Consider the following 12,558-nt stretch of genomic DNA (forward strand, 5'->3'; position numbering starts at 1 on the left):
CACTAGTTCATTGGACCTCCCCTGGTGGCACAGTGGTTGAGCGCTGGGCTGAGAAGCTGCCTACAGCCTCTGCAGTGCCGGTTCAATCCCCGGCCACTGGCGAGGGTCCCACATAGCGCGCAGACCTCTGCTGTCGCCCGCTGCTCCCCTCAGCAGTGTACTTCGGTCCTTCTGCCTGCTGTGCTTTCCGCTCTGGCTCTGGTGAATTCTCTCACCCTCTCGCACTTCTTACTATACCCAGTGCTTATATAAATAAATAAATCTTTAAAATAAATAAAAAATAAAATCACTCGTTCATTAACATAAAGTATAATATAGCTTTCATATAAGATAGGTAATGCTTTTATATTAGAATCTTTATCTCTGCCTTTGTCCTGCATTTTCTGCTAGTTATGTTGGAGGTATTGCTTTTTATATTTTAATGCTTACATTACAGCTACTGGGTATCTAAATTCTCTTAAAGAAATGTATAATTTTTTAAAAAAGTATATTCCATTATTTCTACCTTGTATGCAATCAATATTTCAGTTTGATTGAACTAATTTTGCAAAAATTTTGCAATGAGAAATACCAGCAGTAACTACATTATGACTTAAGTTAAAATTAAATATCATAAACTAGCCATGATTAGTATGTCTATAGATATTTTTGTGGATTTTTGGAAGGAAATTGGCCAAACCTATACTACTTTATGACTTGTAAACACTACTCTATAAAGAGCACACACTAAGGCCTCATCTCTGTTTTTCTAAAAGAAATTGAATTACTTCCAACTTCAAAATTTGGGAGATTTAAAAGAAATATGAACTTCTGATTTCTCTCACAATGTCAGAGTTCTCACAATGACAACATTTTATTATGAACCATGACTGCCACATTAATGAGGGCATAGATTGTTTAGTTTACCATAGTCTCTACTGCTCCCTATTGTAGATCCAAACCAGTATGCTTTGATCTTTTATGATAACCGCTTAGCCTCTTTATGCATTAAAAGTGGTAAATCCAGATGAATAGCTTTTTCCCACCATTTCCCAGGAGAATCCTTCATGTGAGGCAATCATTTTGATTCCCTGAGACTTACCAAAATTTGTCACATCTGATTAAATGATGGTTCCTAACATGCTTATTCTATGAGGGTTGCAAATACATTTATAACAAACCTGATTTTCTTTGCAATGATGCAAAAGTGCCATTTATTCTCTAATTCAAAACAACTAATAAAGTATAATTGTGATTATCATGGTTTGTATACATGAAATGTATTGGTTTTTTGGTTGTATTAAATTTTACTCCTGTGATTTAGAATATTCAGCAATAATAACTAGATTTCATTTATTTCATAAATGTTCCATCAAATGCAAAAAGCATGGACAAGCATTAACATTCACTATATACATTGCTTAAAGTTGGAGTTGGCTTTGTGGTAAATAGCAGGGGTTAATTAGAAATGGCAGCTTTCCATTACATGAGGATCACCATGGCCATTAAGACCTAACCATGGGGCTCCCTGGTGGCTCAGCGGTGAAGTGCTAGGCTGCAAAGCTGCCCACAGCCTCTGCAGCGCCAGTTCAATCCCCGGCTGCTAGCGAGAGTCCCACATGGCGCACAGACCTCCCCTGCCATGCCCACTGTTCCCCTTAGCAGTGTACTTCGTTGGTCTGCCTGTTCTGCTCCCTGCTCTGGCTCTGGTGAATTCTCTCACCCTCCCAAGCTTCTGACTGTACCCAGTGCTTGTATAAATAAATAAATATTTTTTTTTTTTTAAAAAAAAGACCTAACCATGCCTAAAATAAAGGTCGGGACTGAAAAGAGTTGAACTGATTCCAGGTAAAGTCTGGGGTAATTAGTAATTTAGGAAATGTTATGCTGAGAAAAATATATTATGTAGGAAAGAACAATTTCTATGAAAGATTCTAAGAAATAAAATGATAGATGAAATATTGAATTGTTGAAGTAGTTGTGACTTTGGTGCAAGAAAATGTGATTTTAAATCCTTTTGCTTTTGATATTTGACTGTTTATGGGGCAACTGTTAGCCAAAGGAATTTCGTTAAATTCTCCAACTTATAGTTCCTTCATTTTTATAATGTCAACTACATATACATAAAGATGTTTAGGATACACATGTATATCTATGTTTGTATATATTTATACATATAGTAGGCAGAAAATAAATAGTATCAGGTATTGATCCTCCTGAAGGTAATGCTTCTATTTCCATTACTGTCATCCCTACTATTTATTATCCTACTCTATACTGTGGTCTGCCTGTCAGTTTCTGTCACATGTAACAAATTTGTGAAGGGGTCTACACCATTCCATGTGATATATGGAGATACCTACCAAATGCTAGAATTTATGATCCATTGTGATGTTTATTACAACTCCTAGAAGAATCTGCCTTTAACAAACAACAAAAGTGCTCTCCTATAATTCCTGCTGGAAATCTTAAGAATTAGGACCCAGTCATTTTATTAGACTTAAATTCCCCCACTGATGTCTGCCCTTATGGACTAATTTGTTTTTTGATATGCTAATATAAAAAATTAATGCCAAGTACTTGTAATTGCAACAAGACATTTGCTGAAAAACAAATGCTATGTATAACAGAAACCAAATCTCTATTTCTACAGACATGAAAGCACTCCTCTCTTCCTAATTCCCAAATTAAGATTTCCATGTCCTGGTACTTGAGTTCAGGAAAAAAGAGAAATATACACAAGTACATACAATTATGTGTTTATAATAGCTTATATATTCATATATGCATATATAAAAATTTATAAAATATATATATGAAATATCCAGATTAAATGAGTATCAATTTTCTCCAAAAACATGTACAAGATATTCAAGTTACTTTTAAATAGTGTTCACAATAGCTCCAAACTTTAAATAACTTAAATGCTATTGAATAGTAGAATTAATATATTAATTGTGATATATACAGAAAATGTAATATCTATTAGTTAGAATAAGCACAGATGGTTGGATACAACAGCATGGATAAGTCTCACCTTACTGGTGAGTACCAGAAGGTTTTTTTTTTTTCCACAAAAAAGTATTCCATTCAAGTACTGTTCAAAGATGGGCAAAACTAATATATAGCATTGCACATTAGCAGAGTGTTTTCCTTTGGGAATCAGAGTAGAAGTAATGAAAAATAATTGAAAGAGGCTCCTCATATGCTGGTAATTTTCAATATCTTGATGTATATGGTAGCAAGACTGTGGTGTTCCTTTTGTGATAATTTAATCTACATGTTATAAATCTTGTACTTAATGTATTTATATTAAACTTGAATAAATGTTAAGTTTTTAAAAGTAATCATGCTGCTTCCCTCTAAAATGTTTTGTGCTTTAATGTATTTAGATTGGCCATCTTATATGAAAAATGCCATGGGTGTCTCTGTAGCAGTACTTATAAAATCAACAGTAGTGTGGTGCATTAGAGAAGCTTCTAAATTAAAAAGGTAGTATTCTCTTTTATAATTTCTGTTCTATCAGTAATTAATAGGAAGATATGGCATGCCACAGATTTATAAAAAGCAAGTTCTGTATACCTAGTTCAAAGTGGGGCAGAGGGTCTCTCCTGGTGGCGCAGGCGGTTGAGCACCACACTGTGAAGCTGTCTGCAGCCTCTGAGGCATGAGTTGGATCCCCGGCCCGCCAGGCAGAAACCCACATGGCGCAGCAGACCTCTCCTGTCTCACCCGCTGCTCCCCTCAGTAGTGAATTTCAGTCCATCTGCCTGTTCTGTTCCCGGCTCTGTCTCTGGTGAATCCTCTCACCCTCCCATGCATCTGACCTGTACCCTGGTTCTTGTATAAATAAATAAATCTTAAAAAAAAAAAAAAGTGAGGCAGAGTTGAATGAAAGTGGAACAAACAGTAGTATGTTCTGTGATGTGAGGCAAGGTACCAGAAATGTTGCCAAATCATATTATATTTTATGAAAAATATTTCTAAATATGCAATTTATTGAAAAAATCTTAAGAAGCAATAGAAATATTTAAAATTTGACATTATCACTAACTCAAACAAGAAGGGAACAAAAGCAAACAAATGGGACTCCATCAAATTAAATAGCTTACATATAATGAAAGAACCTATCTTTAAAACTAAAATAAAGGATACACTAGTTAGTGGGAGGAAATATTTGTACATCATATGTCTGACAAGGGGTTAATATTTAAAATACACAAAGAACTCATATAACTCAACAAAAATAAATAAATAGTGAGAAAACTAAATAAAGACTATTCCAAAGAAAACACATATATGGCCAATAGACATGAAAAATGCTCATCATAGTTCATCATCAGAGAAATGTAAATCAAAACCGCAATGATATACTACCTCACACCTGTGTGAAAAATATATATCAAAAGACCAGAAACAACAAGTGTTGGAGAGGATGTGGAGAAAAAAAGAAACCTTGTACAGTTAGTAGGAATGTAGACTATTCTGCCCACTATGGAAAAAGCATGGAGTTTTCTCAGAATATTAAAAATAGATCTATGATATGATCCACTACTAGGTATCTACCCAAAGAATGCAAAAACACTAATTTGAAGAGACGAATGTACTCCTATGTTCACTATTTACAATTTCAATTTATGGAAATAATCTCCAAAAGTGCCCAATGAGAGATAACTAGATTAAGAAGTTGTGTTGAATACTATCCAGATAAGAAACAAAACAAAACAAAACAAAACAACCTCTTGCCATTTGAGAAAACATGGATGCAACAGGAGGGTATTGTACTAAGCAAAATAAACCGGAAGGAAAAGACAAATACTGAATGCTTTCACGTATATGTAGAATATAGAGAAACAAAACAAAAAGGTCAGACAAAAACCAAAAGCAAACCCTAGAAATTTGACTGCAAAGTTGAGGCTACCAAGGGGGAAGAGGAAGGTGGAGAGTAAAATGGTAAGGGGACCAAATGGAATATGGGGTAAGATTGTGGGTTGCATGTGGGTGGGTGTGGTGTGGTAATATACATGTGAAAAGTTACAGACCTGTACCTCTGAATCAGACACGGTATTCTAAAGCAATGTTACTTCAATTAAAAAAATAAAAGAATAAATGAACATATGAATTGATATTTCATAATTTATTTAAAACCTTCTAAAACTGATTTGGTGATAATTGCACTAGTTGGTAAATTTATTAGGAATCATTGAATTGTACACTTGAAATGGGATAATTATATGATATGATACTCGTCGATAGTTTTTTTTTTTTTAAGTAATAGGTTATTGGCCAGACTGTCAAAGATAATTTGTGTTATGCTTGAAGACAAAATGCTCAGGATGCTATTGCAAAAAGCCAAACAAGAAATAGACAAGTTAAAAGTAGCTGAAAGAATATAAGAAATAGTGAAGAGTTAAGGAATATGAAGTAATTTCAATTATTGGAATTGATGGCTAAATGTAGAAAGATAAAGCAAGGAAGAAATGGGGTAAAAGGCAGTTTTTTTTATTTTTGTGTGGTGAATGGTTTTGTGATTCACTGAGATAAAAACATATGAAAGGGAGAAGATCAATGACTCAGAAACAGAATAATTTCCTTAATTACTTCTTAAGCTAGTAATTCCAGTTTGATAGCTTACATTTTTCTTTGAAACAGTGTTCTGATATTTGTGACAATGGTTCAATAGAGCCAACAATTTTATATCTATAAGGACTTGTGACTTTTTATTCATGCTTTAGAGAAATCTCTAAGTATAAAGGATAGAGCCATTAGGAGAACTGAGTGGTTTAAACTAAATAAACTAATTTCACAGTTGATGATTTGAATAACCTAACCTGGCTGGATATGACAGCCCTTTGTTCAACATTTCAAGGAGATCCAGTAACTAAGATACATTTTTTAGAGGCAAGCTGTCTATATTTCAGTTTTGCTTACTTCTAATCTATGGAGGGAATCTGATAACCAGAAATGTAGGGTGGAAAATGATGCATGAAATAAAATGTTCAACATATATTGACAAATGAAAAGGATAATGAAATCGAATGTAAATCCTAGTTTTTGATTTGTCTCTCCTAGAGAATCACATTCTCGCAGAGGTCTATTAATGTTTATTCCAATATAGGTGTACTGCCTACTTTAATCCACACTCACCCACCCAACACAAAAGCAATTTTGATTGCTCTCGGTTCATGGGAAAAAAAAAATTGTTTCATCTTTCCTAATTTCTAATTTTTTCACTGCCTTCTACTCCACAAGTTAGATTCATAACCTGGAGACAAGGTGCCTTTAATGTAATAAGTGGCTACAAAGGAAATATGAGATTAATGCAGGAAGGCACTATATCATGAGACAAAAATTACGGTTTTTGGCATTAGACATACCTGGATTCATAACAACTCTGGATCTTATGGCTGTGTGATGATGATCATCATGTGTGATATGTGATGATGACTTTAGTTTCCTCATGTGTAAATGGAACTAATATTAAATACCTCTTAGAATGATAGGGACAGTGAAATTAAATACTCATCTTAAAATTAATGATATTAAAATAAAAATTAAAGAATGGTCTTATACAAATGCCAAGTCAATAGTTTATTAAAACATTAATACTGTTAAATGTTTTTACTTCACTCATACCTTTTCATATAAAAAATAACTATTTAAAATGATACTTTTAATATCACATTTGTAATAACAGTTAAAAACTTCAATAAAATAAAAAAATAAAAGGGCGCAAATCACTCTAGATTTGAAAACCCAACAATTAAAGATATATTTAACTTTAATTAAAAACATACTTGTCTTGGTTTAATACATACGTGACCTTTGATATTTACTTTGGAATTATTGAGTAAGTAGTGGAAAATAATTTAAAAATTGTAGTTATTGTACTAATTATGTTTAAGTTGCTTCTACTGATGTTTGTCAAATCTTGTGCTATCGCTACTATTCATCTCCTATAGAAAACAGTCTTGAATTTGTGTATGTTTATATGTGCTCATGTTTTTGTGGCAGGAAGAGATTCTTTTTTTTCCCTGAAAATAGGTACAAAATTCCATTTCCACATGAAAAAAATATAAAACTTGAAAACAAGCTACTGATATGCCTTGAACTTGAATTGTTTTATGCTGTTATAATAAATTACTTTGGAAAATTGTTACTTTAGTGCCCTCATCATGATTTTCACTATTGTTGCCAAAAAATAGATATTGAAGAAAAATAATAGGAAGAATTAATTTGTTAAAAAATTATAAAAACATGAGACAATTCAGAAACTGGATGCAAATAAATCTCTAGGACAAGATAGAATGTCCTCAAGAGTTTTGAAAGAAATTGAGGGTGAAATTGTGAAATTGTTAGCCAAAGTGCATTATCCATTAGAGCAAAAACTGTAGTGTGAGGATACAAAAAACATGCCAATGTGAATGACATCTAGAAGACACTTTTCAAACACAGTTGTTGAGATTTAATTCCTTGGTGTCCAAGCTGGGGGAATATATAAAAAAGAATATCATGTTATATTTTGGAAATTTGACTTGAATTCTACAATCAAAAATAAACCTTGCTGTACTTTTTAAGATAAATTAATATACCTAGAATTTCAAAAATCTTTTAAACATGCTCTTCTGCCAAAGGATATAAAATATTCCTATTTGTGAGTTTTTTTTTTTAAGATTTGTTTATTTATACACACAAGAACTGGGATACAGGTTAGAGTTGTGGGGGGTGAGAGGATTCACCAGAGACAGAGTAGGGAACAGAACAGGCAGATCGACTGAAATACACTGCTGAGGGCAACAGTGGGCGAATCAGGAGAGGTCTGCTGCATCCTGGCCGGGGATCGAACTCGTCCTGCTGCGGCTGCAGCGAGAGTCAGAGGTTGTGTCTTAACCCCCTGCACTACCAGGGAGGCCCATGGTGAGGTTATTTTTATCATGTCTATTCCTTCTTAGAAATTAAAAAAAGGCTTCAAAATCTCAGTTAAAGTATCAATATTGATGTTTCCCTGTAATACGTGTTTTGTTGTCCTACTGGTCTTTTTAAATAATAGGAAAATAGAATACAAATTAAAGATTAATAAAAGTACACATATAAAATAATTTTTAAAGTATTAGAACGTAGATGATACATTTAACTCATAAAAGTAATTGCTAAATGGCTTTACCCCCAGCAGGATAATAGACTTTAGAGCTTACATTGTAATAAGTTTTTAGTCAAATAAACCTATTGTAGGTGGTAACTCGAAAGCAACCACAGGGCGAAAATACAGACTCAGAAGCATTGAAATTAATTAGACAGGTTTTAGAGGAAGTTGAATATGTTTGAAAAGTATTAAACTTTTTAAATTTCCTGAGCTAGATGGATTATTGATTAGAAATAGGATGTCATGTACCAAATTTATTAAAGGTTAATTTGTCTATATGGCCACACAGATGCATTTTCCTAATAACTAATTTTATTATCTCACAACAAATCTGTGTAAAAATAAATCACTTTTAAAGGTTTGGAATAACATTTTGTGTTTAAACAATAGTATATTTAAGTAGTTGGTATCTAATGCATTAATCACTGAAGATAACAAACACAAGAAACACATAAAAACCAGCTTTGGTGCTCAGTGGTCCCACAGATAGACATTAAATGGGGCAAATACTCAGGGAACTTACATCTTTTCCTTTACTCTTGGCTTCAGCTATGACCACTGTCTGGAGATACTAAATGTGACAGTTGCTCTTTACCTAGCTTCCCTAGAAGGGGAAGAGTACTCTGAGATAGTAGCAATTTGGCTCCACTCTAGGGTAAGTACTGTACCTGATTCTAAGACTCATCAATTCTTGATTCTAATCCTTGATTTCACTTTAATTTCAAGGGAAAGCACCAACAAAGGGCAGAAACAAACTTTATTGATATAAGTGAAATGATAGGAGAATGGGATGTAAGCACTGTTGTCTCTGAACACAAATTTCTTAAGCTCAAATAAGGAAACATCTTTAAAGGAAAAAGGAAAATGCACATACACAATTATTTTTGGATCAGTCTAAGATTGGTACTAACAATGAAATGAAGCCAGACTGAAATAAATGGCTTTCCCAAGAGATAAGATGGAAAATGATAAGGGAAGACAAATAGATAGCAAAGCTGTTTTCATTTCTCTGTTTTCTTGAAAGAAACTAAATTTCAGCAAGTTGTTTTGTTTTCAAAACATCTGCCTGATTTTGTTCTCCTGTGATTCTTATAATCATTTTGATAGTTAGCACTGCCTCTGGGTTTGCATATATGGAACTGATTATTTGTCACTGTGGGAATAGGCACATTTAAATTTCTTCCTGTCTGTGGAGAAAAAATGTGCTACAATATGAAAATACAAAGAGGGGTCAAAGAGATTCAGATATTAGAATCATTTTCAAACACATTGAACTTGCTTTTTTTTTAAAGTAGTGGGTGATGTTTATTTTAATGTTATTTAACTGCATCTAGATTCTACCACGTTCTGTATTTCATGAGAAATTGCATTTTGTATATAATACATGTAATTTTCAGCTGAACATGTTTCTTTTTCACATAGTTATTAACTATCAAAAATATGTTCTTGTTAATCATCTGGCATTTAATTAATGTAAAATATCCATCTGATTGAATCCCAATTAGATATCTATTCAAAACAGTGACTTTTTATGTGTTATTGGACAACCTTACTGCCTACACAGATGGCATGCAATAAAAACATTAGCCAAATATTTTACCATGACTGGTTGAACAAACCGAAGCACATCCATCTTAATAAAATACATTATAGACCGGGACTCTGCAATTCAGCCAACTATGAAAGTATCACCAAAACAGATTGGTATTCACTCTAACATATGCAGCCAATAGAACATATTTTGCATTTGTGTGTGAAAATAGCAGATGCAGATGTGTAATAGTCTGACTTTAATCTTGAGCACATTTTACTTGATATTAAGTAATAAACACCAAAGTAGATGGGTTTGGAGTTATAAATTTCAGTATATCTGATGACCACTTGGGATAAGCATCAAAATATGTTATTAGATCTATTGAAGAATTATTAATCATAATATGGATATTCATTAATAGAAGAATATCTTTTTACTTTTTTATGATTAGTTAAATATATTCATATGTAATACAGAAGATATATTAGGAACTACACATAGTATGGAACATAATTTTTCTCACTATGATTTATAATAAACATTCTTTAATGGAATCAGGTTTTCTAATAGTTTTACCTAGATTGTGTAACTATGTATTTGAAACAAATTGAAGAAGCATTAATACTACATGTTACTGATAGAGAAATATAAGTTTAAAGAGAGGAATTAATGTCCCCCAAATTAATACTGACTGAAGTTTGTTAGTTGTTCATGAGGTGGGTTTCAGATCCACTCAGCCTGACTTCATTTTAAGCAATCTGCTGTGTTTTCTCTTTGAAAACAGTCACTCAGAGCCATAACATCAGTGTTGTTTATTAAACTTCAGTATCACAGAGAATCACTTTGTAGAAAAAACTGTAAGACCACCAAGTAAAGGGACAAACCTTGTTGATTTTTGGAATCCAGATACCTAACATAGTGGTTAAAATAAGAGTTGACATTTGACATGCTTAAATGTTTGAGTGATTAAATTAATCATCAGATACTGACTAAATCATATATGGAAATATAGATAATATAGCTAGATGAGAGAGAGAGAGCAAGAGAGAGCGAGAAAGAGAGCGAGAGAGAGAGAGAGAGAAAGAGGGACAGAGAGATGAGAAACTGTTATACATGATTATGTCCTGGAAAATATTGACTTTTTTTGTTTAAATAGTGTTATTTCTATTCCACTGCCTTTACCACTTTTATTACAACTTTTTGGAGCAGTTCGAGGTTCCTCAGACAACTGATAAGGTACAGAGAGTTCCATTATACTCCATTCCTACACGTACATAGCCTCCCCCATTATTCACATCCCCTACCGAAGTCATACATTTATTAAAATTGATCAGCCTATGTTGACATATCATAATTACTTGAAGTGCATAGTTTACATTTCGTTCACGTTTGAGTTGTAAAAATTGACTTGTTTCAATCTTTATTCATTTAAATTGAAGCAAGTTATGTAAATATATGTTTCAGGTTTGCATCATGAGAATCAATATATATATGTGATATATATATATATATATATATCACACATTAAATTCATCCCTAGAAATCCAACTCTAAATAGTGTCCCTTTCCCCCCAATTAACCACACACTTTTCCTCTTCTCTTCTGGTCACCACTAATTTGTTTTATAAACCAAAAGCTTGTTTTTGATTTTTTTACTTCACTTACTTGTTTTTTGATATACCAAATCTAAGCGAAATAATAGGATTTTCTCTCTGGATTATTTTACTAAGCATGATATCCTCTATGTCTATCCTTGTTACAAATGGCAGTTCATTCTTGTTTTCATAGCAGCACAGTATTTTGTTATGTATACATACCACATCATCTTTATCCGTTTGCCGTTTGATGAGCACTTAGGTTGTTTCCATTTCTTGGTTAATGGGAGTAGTGCTACAATAAACATAGTGATGCATACTTCACTTTGCATTAGTGTTTTTTGGTTTTTTTTTTGTTTGTTTGTTTGTTTTTTGGTAAATACCCAGAAGTGGCATCACTGGATCATGTAGGATTTCCATTTTAAATTTTTTGAGGAATCTCTATACTGCACCCATTATCACCACAGCAATTTACATTACCACTAACAGTGTATATGGCTACATTCTCTCCATATCCTCTCCAGCATTTGTTTCTTGACTTTTGGATAATAGACATTCTTACAGATATGAAGTGATATCTCAATGTTTTGATTTCTATTTCTAGGGGCAGAGCTTTCTGCCCCTACCTCAACTACCAACCACTCATTTTGTGAATAATTTTCAAGTCATTATTCTTCTTCACATTTTTGCCTATCCTTCTCCACCCCTCCCTTCTTTCATGAGACCAGAGCAACACCCTCCCCATCACCAAGCTGAGAATTTTCAGTATGTTTATTCCTTATTATTACTGAAATTTCCATTGCAGATTTTTTATAAACAGAGTTCAGCACATAATTTTTTTCCATTCATCTTCCATTATCTTTCAGTCTCTCCTCTGATACATAGGTCGATTCTTTGAGTCATCTGTTGTTTCATTCCACATCTTCCCTGAGATCTTCTCAGATGCAGCTCATTAGTAATACAATGAAAGTTTTGATGATACTCCTTTTCCCTTGATGAATGAATGTTATCTTGGTTGACTATGGGATTGTTGAGTCTGTAACTGGTAAATGTTATTTCTGGTTATCTTCTAGTCCCTTGGTAAAAGGTGAAATGTCAGAAACAATTGTGATATTTGTCCTCGGTAGATTACATTTCCTTTTTAACTGTAGTATTTTAGATGATTTGTTTTATCCAATAATTTTGAAATTTTAACAGATTATCCTTCCTTTTCAGTCTTATGGATCAGATGTTTCTTATTTTGGTTGCATTTGCTATCATGACCTTGTAGCCATCAGTCCCAGTGTACTGATGAAATGTAGCAAAAC

The sequence above is a fragment of the Talpa occidentalis genome, unplaced genomic scaffold (genome assembly GCF_014898055.3).
Source record: "Talpa occidentalis isolate TD23 unplaced genomic scaffold, MPIMG_talOcc4v2.1 talOcc4.11, whole genome shotgun sequence".
Lineage (NCBI taxonomy): Eukaryota > Metazoa > Chordata > Mammalia > Eulipotyphla > Talpidae > Talpa > Talpa occidentalis.